At 38.0% G+C, this 14,733-nt stretch overlaps 1 protein-coding gene across 30 annotated transcripts in view; it reads right to left on the bottom strand.

Moving 5' to 3' along the window:
- RIMS2 (regulating synaptic membrane exocytosis 2) overlaps nucleotides 1-14,733 on the bottom strand; it is a 701,736-nt gene that overhangs the window by 453,408 nt on the left and 233,595 nt on the right. Inside the window, exon 1 of one of the 30 annotated variants that reach the window (XM_070075397.1) lies at nucleotides 6,380-12,774. The exons of the other annotated variants lie outside the window; for them this stretch is intronic. The gene's annotated coding sequence lies outside the window, so the exon portion shown is untranslated. Of the gene's footprint in view, nucleotides 1-6,379; nucleotides 12,775-14,733 lie in introns of those variants that run through there. 30 annotated transcript variants of the gene reach the window in all.

Genomic DNA, 14,733 nt, shown 5'->3' with positions numbered 1-14,733 from the left:
TTGCAGCGAAATGGATGACACTGGAGGACATTATGCCAAATAAAATAAGCCAAAGACAAAAAGACAAATACCATACATATGTTCTCCCTTATAGATAGAAGCTAAACTTTTTTTAAAACACAACTCAATGTGAACACAGATTGCTGACTACCAGAGGCAGGGAGGAGTGGGAGAAATTAAAAGTTTTTGTGATTAAAACAATAGGGGAACATGGATGTGCTTCATTAATTATAACTAAGATTAGAGATGTTAATAGGGGAAATGAGGTGAGGGATATATGGGACTTCTTTATTTTATTATCGCACAATTTTTTTTTCATTTAAAAGGTGAACAAATTTCATGTGTTTCATATATACAGATTTAGGAGCATAGTGATACTTCCCACCCCCTCCTCCTGTCCCACTCACGCCCCCACACTTCCTCCTCCTTCCTTTTGTAATTTTGCTTTGAATTTTTACCATGACATACTTTTGGTTTATTTTGTAATCACAAGTTTAAATAAACTAATAAAGAATTCAACAAGTAATAAGTAAAAAAGCCACTATTTCTCAAAAGTACAGGCATGAGCTGTAAACAATAATCAAATCTCATAATGTTTTGTGAATGTTAACTATTCTAAAATAAGATGCTAATAAATAATTAATTAATTTAGAATAACTCTACATTTACTTTTTTAAAAGTATAACTAGGGAGGGCTCGCAATGTGGTATAGTAGGATAAGATTCTGCCTGCATCACCAGCATTCCATATGGGCGCCAGTTCGAGTCCTTGCTGCTTGCTCCACTTCTGATCCAGCTCCTTGCTGATGGCCTAGGAAATCAGCAGAAGATGGCCAAAGTGCTTGGGCCCCTGCACCCATGTGGGAGACCTGAAAGAAGATCCTAGCTCCTGGCTTTGGATCGGCCCAGCTCTGGCCATTATGGCCACTTGGGGAGTGAACCACTGGATGGAAGACCTCTCTCTGTGTATTTGTCTCTCTCTCTGTAACTCTGCCTCTCAAATAAATAAATACATCTTTAAAAAATATTTCTAGGAATTTTGAGTGAGGACTGAATTATTAATCTTACTATCATCTCAATAGGTAGAGAAGAGCACCTGACAAATGTCCACTGCTATTTATGCTTAAAATTCTCAGCAAACTAGTAACAAAAAAGAATTTCCTCAATCCGCTAAAGGAAATCATAAAAACCTACAGTTACATCACATTGGATTGCCTTCAACTCTAAGATAGGGAACAAGACAAAGATGTCACTCTCACTATTTCTAGTTAACACTGTAGTGGGAACAGTAGCCAACAAAACAAGACAAGAAAAGAAATTAAAAGGATTGCAAACTGAAAGTAAGAATAAGCCTAGGAAGTAGTCATTTGTCCTAGAGGTTAAAGCGCCCATATCCCACATCACAGTACCTGAGTTGGATTCCCAGTTCAGGTCCTGACTTCTGTTTTCTGCTAATGCAGACACCAGAAGGCAAGAGTGATGGCTCAGGAAATCGGGTTCCTATCACCTATTTGGGAGACCTGTATTGAGTTCCTAGGTCTTGGGGCATGCACACACTCTCACACTCTCACTCCCTTCCTCTCAAATAAAAAAAATAACTCTACTACATCAAAATGATAATGCTGGTTCAACAAACAATGATATAAAAATAAGAAGTTAATTTTTTCTCAACTGGACAAACAATATAAAAAACAATTCACAGTAATTCTCAACCCAAAAAGCTGCTACCTACATGAACAGATGCTTGGATTCAATATAACCAGAAAACTTAATTGAAACAAAAATAATACCTCATATGCACAAGATTGGGAAAAATAGAAAGACTTACTATCAAATTTGGGGGATATGGGGAAATCACAAGCCCTAATACATTGTAAGTGATAGTAGGAATAGAGCCATCACTGAAAACAGAACTACTAATGTGTACATGTCCTGGATCACACTAATTACACACCTAGATGTACAAACTACCAAAAAAGCCCTACGTGACTCCATAAGGAGACATGTACATGGATGTTCCACGACTCAATGTAGTAATCAGGAGTTTCGGCCTTGTTTACATTACCCACCTCAAGGTGACTGTCAAATAAAGTAAGATACCTGCACAAGAAAGACTTTGCATTAGTTTTCTTTTGTTGTAACAAACTTTACCACAGAACTAGAGATTTAAAACACCAGTCTGTTTGACAAAGTTTTGTTGGTCAGAGTCTCATGGAAGTATCATTAGGCTAAAATAAAGATGTGAGCTGAGTTCCTTTTTGGAGTGTTCTTGCTGTTGTTGTTGTTGTTGTTACTCAAGCTGTTGGCAAAATTCAATTCCTCCTGGTTATAGGATCACGGTCCCCATTCTCTTGTCAGCTGTAAACTGAGTATCTTTCCCATCTTCTAGAGCCTTCCAAAATCTTTGATTTGGCCTCCTTCCCCTGTCTTCAAATTAAACAATGACGAGTTGAATCCCTCTCCTTGAATCTGTCCTTGTTCTTCCTTTTATCTCTTCAGCCCAGCTAGGTAAAATCCTTCACTTCTAAGGATTTGTGTCACTATATCTAGCCTACATAGATAATTCAAGATCATCTCCCTATCTCAAGGTCCACAACTATAATCACACCTGCAATGTCTCTTTTGCCAATAAGGTTACACAATCACAAGTTTCAAGCATCAGAAGAATATACCACAGAATATACTCCAACATATGGACTAATAAACTAATATTTTTACATATATAAATATTTTAAATATAAAATCTAAAGTACCATATCTTTTTAACTTTTATTTAATAAATACGAATTTCGAAAGTACAACTTTTGGATTATAGTGGCTTTTTCCCCCATAACCTCCCTCCCACCAACAACCATCCCATCTCCCACTCCCTCTCCCATCCCATTCTTCATCAAGATTCATTTTCAATTATCTTTACATACAGAGATCAATTTAGTATATACTAAGTAAAGATTTCAACAGTTAGCACCCACACAGAAACACAAAGGATAATGTACTATTTGAGTACTAGTTATACCATTACTTCACATAGTACAACACATTAAGGACAGAGATCCTACATGGGGAGTAAGTGCACAGTGACTCCTGTTGTTGACTTAACAAATTGACACTCTTATTTATGATGTCAGTAATCACCTGAGGCTCTTTTCATGAGCTGCCAAGGCTATGGAAGCCTCTTGGATTCGCTGACTTCGATCTTATTTAGAAAAGGCTATATTCAAAGTAGAAGTACTCTCCTCATTTCAGAGAAAGGTACCTCCTTCTTTGATGGCCCATTCTTTCCACTGGGATCTCACTCACAGAGATCTTTCATTTAGGTGGGTTTTTTTTGTTGTTGTTTCTTTTTTTTTTATTATTGCCAGAGTGTCTTGGCTTTCCATGCCTGAAATACTCTCATGGGCTTTTCAGCCAGATCCGAACGCCTTAAGGGCTGATTCTGAGGCCTGAGTGCTATTTAAGGCATTTGCCATTCTATGAATCTGCTGTGTATCCCACTTCCCATGTTGGATTGTTCTATCCCTTTTTTATTCTATCAGTTAGTATTAGCACACACTTGTCTTATTTATATGATCCCTTTGACTCTTAGACCTATCATTATGATCTATTGTGACTTGAAATTGATCAGTTGATCAATTTGATCAAATTGATACATGTCACCTTGATGGGATTGAATTGGAATGCCCGGGCACGTTTCTAACTTTAGCATTAGGGGTAAGTCCAATTGAGCATGTGCCGAACTGTACATCTCCTCCCTCTCTTATTCCCACTCTTATATTTAACAGGGATCACTTTTCAGTTATATTTAAACACCTAAGAATAATTGTGTGTTAATTACAAAGTTCAACCAATGGTATTAAGTAGCACCAAAAAATACTAAAAGTAAAAAAATAGCAAGTTGTTCCTTGACAGTCAGGACAAGGACTGATCAAATCATTGTTTCTCATAGTGTCTGTTTCACTTCACCAGGTTTCCTTTTAGGTGCTCAGTTAGTTGTCACTGATCAGGGAGAACATATGATATTTGTCCCTTTGGGACTGGCTTATTTCACCCAGCATGATGTTTTCCAGATTCCTCCATTTTGTTGCAAATGACCGGATTTCACTGTTTTTTACTGCTGTATAGCATTCTATAGAGTACGTATCCCATAATTTCTTTATCCAGTCTTCTGTTGACGGGCATTTGGGTTGATTCCATGTCTTAGCTATTGTGATTTGAGCTGCAATAAACATTGAGGTGCAGACAGCTCTTTTATTTGCCAATTTAATGTCCTTTAGGCAAATTCCAAGCAGTGGGATGGCTGGGTTGTATAGCACCATATCACTATGTCATTTGAAAGACACACACACACACATACACATACGCAACATAATGTATTATCCAAAGATACACATGCAGGTAGGAAGAAACCACAACAGAGGGGCCCCACACAGATCACCAAAGTGCTATAAACTGATAAATATTAACAAAACTCACTGCTTCTAAGAACCAAAGTAAAATAAAATGAAAGCAGCACCCAGCAACTCTACTAATGGGTATGGGTCCAAGGAAATTACATCATTCTGTTGAAAAGACATTTCCATTTCTATGTTTATTGCATTACTATTCACAAGAACCAAGAAATGGAAACAAGCTAAGGGTCCATTAACTAATGAATAGACGTGATACATATACACAATGGAATACTACTCAGCAATAAAAAGGATAAAATCTTGTCATTTGTAACCACATGGGCATAGAAAGATAAGCTCCATATTATCTCATTCATATATGGAACCTAAAAAAGTTGTTACCAGAGGCTAGGGATAGAATAGGGGAGAAGAACATGGGGAAAGATTGATTTATGGGTACTAAATTACAGTTAAATAGGAGTAAGAAATTCTGGGGATTCTATTGTACAGTAATATGATTATAGATAATGATAATGTACTGTGTGTTTCTCTAATATAGAATGATTTCACCATAAAGAATTTTTAAATGTTTGAGGAGATATATTTACCCTAATTTGGCATTACATCATATATACAAATGGGAACATCACACGGTAATACACAAATATAAACAAATTTATGTGCCAGCTTAAGATTTTAAAAATTATTAAAAACCAAAAATAAAAGTGGTAGGAGAAGCACTGATAATCTAGGAATTTCCACATTTTATAAACTTGATTTCCTACTCTTAGTATACTACGCTGTATCTTCTGTCTATAAAATTCCTTCACTAAATTTCTGTTGAATTTTTAAGAAATCTACAAAACCCTCCTCAAACTATTCTATTTGTTTCTGTCATCTAAAATTTGTTACTTCTTTATCTACTTTTATATACTTCCAACATGTATTTTGGTACATTTACTTGTGCCATATTCAAATATTTATTTTACATATCATTCATTAATCCTGGCTTCCTAGGTTATAAACCATGACATACAGCATCTTCCACCATCTTTGTGTTTTTCAATATAAACTAATGTCATAAATTAAGAATATAACCAATAAATACCATAAGACTAAGTAACTGAAATAACATTTTGTGCAATGTATTTCACCTGGGAACTTACACTAAGTCTAACAGGTATTGTGCAGCACTTTCACTAGATATGACAGAGAATCTGTATGTGAAGACTAGGGTTACTATGTAATTTACTGTCCATACCAAGATGCTATTTTGAATGAAAATAGTGCTGTTAATAATTATACTGGGACAACAAGTATAAGCAAGGACGAGCTGTGACAAACATAATCAACTACCTAAAAATAGACAGAACATAAAAAATGAGATATTCAAGCAAATTCTTTAAAGTAACACTAAAAGGTGGCAAGTCAAAGTCAAAAAGCAAAAGAATTTCTTTAAAAACCTGCTAAAGTACTTGAATATCATACCATTACTTCAGGTTTCTAAGAAACCACTGAATACTAGAGATTAATCTTATATAAAATGATGTATTTCATGCCTGTTAACCTACTTTTTACAAAGGCACTGGAGGTGGGGAGAATGTGGCTAAGAGGCAGAGAAAATAAGAGATTCATTAAATAAATTCAGCATTTTTAAAGACAGAATAAATTTTAACAAGTAAAAGGTATGGAAACAACTGGCTGTCTAGTAGTCTTTTTGATTATTTAATTTATTTCTACTCATTCCAATTCAATTAATATAAAATGAGTGTTTACCAGTTCTAAAACCTGAATTAGGTAGGTAATGACACAAAAATATACAAGACAGCATGCTTTCAAGTCATTCAAAAATAACTAAGCGGGAAAGAAATGTTGACAAGTGTACTGAAGGTCAAATCACACTAAGTGCTTTCTAAAGGTATTTATGAGAACGAAAATTTAATTCTAGGTGGAAAGAATACAGGAAGGGTTCATGTAAATAGGGATACTCACACTGGGCTTTGAAGAAAAGATTTCAGCAGACATGCCAAAACACATGCTCATGTGAGAATCTTGGCACTCATTAATTCTCTGCATGGTGTGCCCTTCCCTCAGATAGCCACATCTTCATTTTCTTCAAGTTTTAACTCAGTGTCAGTTAAGGTGGTCCCTAACCCTCTACTTGAAACGTTAACTGTCCCCTGGAATAGCCCTTTTCTTCCTTCCCTGTGTTACATTCCTCCAGAGCACTTGTCACCAGGACCTCAGACTTGCAGAACTCCAGGTCGTGTCACTTACATCACAGCTAAGCGAATGGCACCCCACAGAATTCTGTTCTGCACAGCCTGTTCTGCTGACTAAATGCCCAAGCCTGAAGCCACTCTGCTACTCAACACACTAGTTATTTCTCTGTCTTCCTAAATAAAAAATAATCTATGTGAGGGATATTATTCAGTACTAGACCCTCAGCATTTATAAATCTGTCTGCCTCCCAATTAATGTTCAATAAACAATTGGGGGGGGGGGTGGCGCTGTAGCATAGTAGGTAAAGCTGCCACCTGCAGTGCCAGCATCCCATACGGGTGCCGGTTCGAGTCCGGTTGCTCCACATCCAATCCAGTTCTCTGCTATGACCCGGGAAAGCAGTAGAAGATGGCCCAAGTCCTTGGGCCGCTGCACCCACGTGGGAGGCCTGGAAGAAGCTCCTGGTTCCTGGCTTCGGAACGGCACAGCTCCAGCTGTTGCAGCCAATTGGGGAGTGAACTAGCGGATGGAAGACCTCTCTCTATTTCTTTCTCTCTCTGTAACTCTGACTTTCAAATAAATAAATAAATCTTTTAAAAATAAATAAACAAACAAACAATTGGTGAATCAATACAAGCATAGCTAGAACACAACTGTAGGTAAGAGGAAGAGCAGGAGTAGCAAATACTTGAAATTATAAGAGTGAAAGATTTTTTTAAGACACACTAGTTAGCTGTTGTGGCAAGACTTTAGCTCATACAGAGGAAAGGTATAAAGGTAGTAGAAGATTGAGAGATGAGATGAGAAAGAACAAATGATAGTGACCCTCAAAGTGTGGAATGACAGGGAACAAGTTACTTGGCCTATCAATTAAGACACCTCTGGGCCGGCGCCGCGGCTCACTAGGCTAATCCTCCACCTGCGGCGCCAGCACACCAGGTTCTAGTCCCGGTTGGGGCACCAGATTCTGTCCCGGTTGCCCCTCTTCCAGGCCAGTTCTCTGCTGTGGCCCGGGAGTGCAGTGGAGGATGGCCCAAGTGCTTGGGCCCTGCACCCCATGGGAGACCAGAAGAAGCAAGGAGCTCCTGGCTTCCGATCAGCGCGATGCGCCGGCCACGGTGGCCATTGGAAGGTGAACCAATAGCAAATGAAAGACCTTTCTCTCTGTCTGTCTCTCTCTCTCTCTCCCCCTGTCCACTCTGCCTGTCCAAAAAAAAAAAAAATTTAAAAAAAAGAAAAAAAAGGAACACCTATGCCCCACACCAGAATGACAGCTGGACACCCAACTTCAGCTCCAGATTTCAGCTTCCTGATAACGCAGACCCTGGGAAGCAGCAACGATGGCCAAGTGACTGAGTTCCTACTACCCATGTGGGAAACCTGGATTGAGTTTCCAGCTCCTGGTTTTGGTCTGGCCCAGATCTGGCCATTGTGGGCATCAGGAGAGTGAAGCAACGAATGAGAGCATTACTTCTTTTCTTTCTGTCTTTTTTCTTTCTCTCTCCTCCCTCCTCTTTATGTGTGTGTGTCTGTGTGTATATCTGCTTCTAAATTAGAAAAAAAAAATTATGAGTATAGAAACAAAGGGAAACAAAGTAAAAAAAGTAAAATGTGGAAAGAAGCAAATAAAGCTCAGACACAGGATGCCAGAAAGATAGGCAGGCAAAGGTAACGCCTAAACAAGGCCAGTGACAATATCCTTCTTGGAAAAAAAAAGATTCTAACACAAGAGATACTGCTGGGATGAAATTGGCCAAAAACATGAATAAGTTTGGATAAATATGAAAGTCCAAACGAAGAGAATTGGCTAATGTCACCTAAGAATTTTTTAACTGGACAGGAAGATGACTGCAGTCACCTGGGCTAGAGAATGACAAAGTCCTTTGGAAGAGAGTGTGCACTTACATTCTAAATAATTTGATTTTGAAGTACTTGTGGAACAAAACGTAAGGCAGTAAATGAGTTTGTAAACGTAAGTCTGGACCATGGAGATCTCAAAAACTAGAGATAAAATTTAGGAATAAATATCATATTTAAATGAGAGGCAGTGATAGATGTGAAATCCTGCTTTCTGCAATCACAAATGTGAACTTAATCCACTTACTACTTTAAACCATCTCTGCAACTGGTTCAGATGCAACAAGCACGGAAGTGCAAATTTTTTACTTTTAAGATGCACTTTCGCCATCTGGTGGTAAAAATTATAAATACATGCTTATTTTAAATTTTTTTTTCATTTAAAAGGCTTATTGTTAATCATTCAAAAGCAGAAATGATCCCTTGTCATTGGTTTATCAATTCCATTTCCAACAATATATAGTGGAGAAAGGTTCTTTCATCTTTCAGTTCTATCATATCTGCTATTTCTCCTCACTTTTTAGTCTAGCTATGAATACTTTCAAACTATACAAATGGAAAAAGAATTATAAGTAAATATAACCTTCCCATACCCTCAGGAACCTCATTCTTCTTCATAGTTCACTCACTGCATAAGCTGTTAGTTATATATCTATGAATTTAACTGTATTGCTAAAGTGAATTTTTTGAGCTTCTTGCCTTCAAAAACTAATAGTTCAGATTGTTTTAAGTAATGAAAGTAGGGTTTTTTAAAAGTTTTTTGGGACATTCTTGAGATAAATTGGAAAACAGAATAGAATAGGGCATCTATAAAAATACTGTGATATTCTAATTTGTGAAAAACATGATAGCTCAAAATTGGGTAGGGGGAGATCAATCAATCAATGAATGCCTGTGGGGAAAAGATAATTCTGAAAAAAAAAAAAGTTAAGGTTCACTGACACCCAATACCATATTGTAATAAACTTCAGATAGAGAAATGTTTTACAACGTAGAAGTAAAAATCATAAGCATACTAGAAGAAACCACTAGAATATTTTTAATATTAATGAAAACACAGCATTTAAAAATGATCACAACATAGAATTTGACCAGAAATTTCTCCAAAGGTATGTAGATAGCCATAAAAAGGTTACTAATATCATCAGTCAATATAGTAATGCATAATTACTTCAATCTCAGGGATGATTATGATAAAAAAAGTCTAAAGAATTGAAAACATGCCTACTCAAAAACTTATACATGAAATGTTCATAGTGGCAACATTCATAAAAGCCAAAAAGTTGAAACAACCCGAATGTCCATCAAACAATGAATGGATAAACAAAGTTATAGCCCTACAATGATTTATTATTCAGCCAGAAAAAGGAATGAATTACTAATTCAAGCTATGTTATGAAGGAACTTTAAAAACATTATGCTAAGTGAAAGAGTCAGAAACAAAAGGCCACATATTGTATGATTCCATTTTCAAGAAGTGTCCATAACAGGCAAATCCATACAGAAATAGTGCAGATTAGTGTTGTCAAAGAGCTGCAGGAGGAGGAGAATAGGGAGTTATTGAAAATGGGTATAGAGGTTTTTTGAGGCAGGGAGGGTATGGAAATTTCTAGAAATAGTGGTGATAGTTACACAAATTTAAATAAAAAGCGCAAGGTTGTATATTTTTAAAGAATTTTGTAGCAAGAATATTATATCTCCATTTAAAACATAAATGAAGAACCATAAAATAATAAAATATACTTCCCACCATGGCATTAGCTAAAAAATAATATAAGCAAAAAACCTGAGAAAAAGTATTTGCTCCCTGGGATGGCACCTATAATCTCCACCACCTAGGGTACGTACCTTATTTGTTCCTCCTGTTGAGAGTGGAAAAGATCTGCAGATACAATAGGTTTGAATAAATGACTTGGTTACATTCTATGACAAAATGAGGTGATTTTGTGATTAAGGTCCCTCATAGGTTAACCATAAGTTAACCAAAACAAAGAGGATTGGCTAATGTCACCTAAGAATTTTTTAACTGGGCAGGAAGATGACTAGAGTCACCTGGGCTAGGGAATGACAAAGTCATTGGAAGAGAGATTATCCTAGGGCAGTCTGATCAACCATGTTAGTGCTTTAAAAGAGTTAAGAGATGATGGTTGTCAGACAGATCCTAAACTGCAGATACTCCTCTATTGACTTTGAAGGGAAAAAAAATCTGTCAATTTATGGAGAAGGCTATGTGGCAGGAAACAGAGGGTGGCTTCTATGAGCAGAGGGCCTGTTATAAAACTCTAAAGCAATGAATTTTGCTAAGGATCAATGAACCTGAAAGTGGACACTGAACATCAGATGAGATTGCAGTCCAAGGCAACACCTTGATTTCAGCCGAGTGAGATCCTGAGCAGAAGACCAAGCTAAACTATACCCTGATCTTGACCCACATCAACTCTGAGATAATAAATTAAGGTTGTTTTTAGATATTAAGTATGTAACAATTTGTTATAAACCAATAGAAAACAAATATACAATCCATTCCTCAAAGTGTTATTGTCCATTAAAGAGAGGCTAAAAAGCCACTTACACAAAGATAGCCACTCAACAGAAAAATGCAGAGTTAAAAATAATCATGTTCTTAAACATATGCAGAAATGCTCAATTTGACTCAATTATGATATAAGAATGATTAAAAGTTTAACACAGTACCATTTTCACCAATTACACTAGTAAAGACCATACATTTTTGGGGGGTTATTTTGTTGTTGTTTCTTTGAAAGCTTTATTTTATTTATTTGAAAGACAGAGTTACAGAGAGAGGTAGAGCCAGAGAGAGAAAGAGAGGTCTTCCATCTACTGGTTCACTCCCTAGATAACCGCAACGGCCAGAGCTAAGCTGATCCGAAGCCAGGAGCCAGAAGCTTCTTCCAGGTCTCCCATGTGGATGTAGGGGCCCAAGGACTTAGGCTATCTTCTACTGCTTTTCTAGGCCATAACAGAGAGCTGGATCAGAAGTGGACCAGCAGCCATATGGGATGCCAGCCCTGCAGGCGGGCTTTAACCTGCTGAGCCACAGCACCAGCCTATAGATCATAAGTTTTACAATCTTGTGATGGCTAAAGAGTTAGAAAGTATAAACACTAATAATTATTGATAGAAGTATAAAGTGGTGGGTAAGTTGGTAACACCTACAAAAATTTAAAATTGCATATAGATTATTATTTAACCAAATGAGTCTACTCCTAGGAATGTTAGTTTATTCTATAGATTTACTCTTTTTTTTTTTAATTTTTTGACAGGCAGAGTGGACAGTGAGAGAGAGAGACAGAGAGAAGGGTCTTCCTTTGCCATTGGTTCACCCTCCAATGGCCGCCGCGGCCGGCGCGCTGCGGCCGGCGCACCGCGCTGATCCGATGGCAGGAGCCAGGAGCCAGGTGCTTTTCCTGGTCTCCCATGGGTGCAGGGCCCAAGGACTTGGGCCATCCTCCACTGCACTCCCTGGCCACAGCAGAGAGCTAGCTTGGAAGAGGGGCAACCGGGACAGAATCCGACGCCCCGACCGGGACTAGAACCTGGTGTGCCGGCGCCGCAAGGTGGAGGATTAGCCTAGTGAGCCGCAGCGCTGGCTGTATAGATTTACTCTTGTGCAAAATTATAAGTACATTGCTTTATTAAAGCAGTATTTGCAATGGCAAAAAAAAAGGTAATAATTAAGTGTCCATCATTAGGGAGTAAATAAATATAATACATTCACTGAAAAATATGATGAAGCACACTTATTATGTGCTAACAAAGATCAACAATATATGCTGTTAATTAAAAAAAGATAATGGAATACAACAAATGTAGCACTTGAAAGCACTATGTGTGTATATATACCTATTCTTCTATTTGCAGAGACTACCTATGAAAATACACAGTTAAACAAAACCAGTAAGAGTGACTGCAGAAAAAAAGAGACCAAGTACCTAGGTATGGAGTAAACATATTTTAAAAAAAGGAGGTAATATACAGAGAAAATACACTTTGAAACATGAGAAAATCCTTCTCTACAAGCTCAGAGGTCTTAAAATTTACTATAGGGGGACAAGGTTGTGGCATAGCAGGTAAAACCATCTACAGTGCCTACAGGGCGCTGGTTTAAGTCCCAGCTGCTCCACTTCTGACCCAGCTCCCTGCTAATACACCTGAGAACAGCAACAGAGTTTGTTCTTGGGCCTCTGACACCCAAGTGAGAGATCTGGAAGAAGCTTTTGGCCTGAACCAGCCTCGGCAGCCATGTAGGAAGTAAACCAGCAGATAAAAGATTTCTTTCTCTCTCTCTCTTTCTGTCTCTCTCCCTCCCTCCCTCTCCTTTTCTCCCTCCCTCCCTCCCTTCCTCCCTCCTTGCCTCTGACTTTCAAATAAATAAATAAATCTTAAATATATATAATAAAAGATAAAATGCAATTTTTTTAAATCAAGAGTAATTATATGTGGCTCACTTGGCTAATATTATGCCTGTGGCACTGGCACCCCAGATTCTAGTCCTGGTTGGGGCGCTGGATTCTGACCTGGTTGCTCCTCTTCCAGTCCAGCTCTCTGCTGTGGCCTGGGAAGGCAGTGGAGGATGGCCTAAGTGTTTGGGCCCTGTATCCACATGGGAGACCAGGAGAAGCACCTGGCTCCTGGCTTCGGATCAGCGCAGTGCGCCGGCCGTAGCAGCCATTTGGGGGGGTGAACCAATGGAAGGAAGACCTTTCTCTCTGTCTCTCTCTCTCACTGTCTAACTCTGCCTGTCAAAAAAAAAAAGAATAATTACATGCTATGGCTTAGGTCTCATTTTAGTATCATTCAAGACTTCATGAAAAATTTAACCCCCATCATTAATATAACCATGGTGTTTAGAAATGGGGCTAAGTAGGTAACTAGGACTAGGACTAGATAAAGTCATCAAAGTACAACCTTCATGAATGAATCTTGGTGGCTTCATAAAAAAATAAGAGAGAGGGGGCTGGCACTGTAGCGCAGCGGGTTAACGCCCTGGCCTGAAGTGCCAGCATCCCATATGGGTGCCAATTTAAGACCAGTCTGCTCCACTTCCAATCCAGCTCTATGCTGTGGCCTGGGAAAGCACTGGAAATGGCCCAAGTTCTTGGGCTCCTGTACCCACATGGGAGACCCGGAAAAAGCTTCTGGCTTTGGATCAGCACAGCTCTCACTATTGAGTTGGGGAGTGAACTCCCCAGTTGGGGAGTGAACCTGCGGATGGAAGACCTCTCTCTCTCTGCTTCTCCTCTCTGTGTAACTCTGACTTTCAAATAAATAAATAAATAAATCTTTTTAAAAGAGAGAGAGAGAGACTAGATAGACAGGCACCATGTAATGTTCTGATCGGCCTCAAGACTCTGCCAGCAAAAAAAACCATAACCAGATGAAACCTGTACACTCTGCACCTACAAAACCAAAAGGAACCTCTTTTCTTTATAAAGTAATCTGCCACAGGTATTTCATTATAGTAATGAAAAATAGGCTAACAAATTATGGAGCAACATTTTAAATAGTTATTCTAATAAGCAATGTTGAGTTTCATTTTTAAAGCAGATATCATAATCATCCCCATAGCAAAAATACTAAGTATTTTTAATAAAATAATTTAACACTTTATATAAAAAAGGGGGTAGGTATTTTGAACAGCAATTAAGACACCAACTGGGAGGCCTGTATCCTGTATCAGAATGTCTGGGTTCAATTCCTAGCTCCAATTCAGAGTCCAGCTTCCTGTAATGTGTACGTTAGGAGGAGGCAGGTGATGGCTCAAGTTGTTGGGTCTCTGCCAACAACATGGAAGATCTAGACTGTGCTCTGGACTCTTGGCTTCAATTTGGCAAGCATTTGGGAAATGAACCAGCAGATGGAAGATCTCTTTCTCTCTCTCTCCCTACCTCTGTCTCCCTCTGCCTTTTAAATAAAAATAATTTTTTTAAAAAGTTAAGATGGTAAATTTAATATAAAAATAATTTACCTTTACTAAAATATGTACTTTTCATATGTTATTTCATTTTTTTACTTCCAACCTACAAAGAAACATAACAAGCTTTTTTCATTTACTTGTTCAATTCTTCCCTTACTTTTATACCAAGTATTATCAATATCTTAAGGTTCAAAAGTGTTGGTTTTATAAAGTTTTTTTTAAAATATCAATACTTTCTGGGATGATGACGTTATTACCCTGTTAATGGAGTCCACAGTTTGATTTTTGAGTACACAGAAAAACTTGGCATTGAAATTGGGTAAAACTA

Source organism: Oryctolagus cuniculus, chromosome 6 (genome assembly GCF_964237555.1).
Source record: "Oryctolagus cuniculus chromosome 6, mOryCun1.1, whole genome shotgun sequence".
Lineage (NCBI taxonomy): Eukaryota > Metazoa > Chordata > Mammalia > Lagomorpha > Leporidae > Oryctolagus > Oryctolagus cuniculus.
This window is presented reverse-complemented; position numbering and strand designations above follow the sequence as displayed.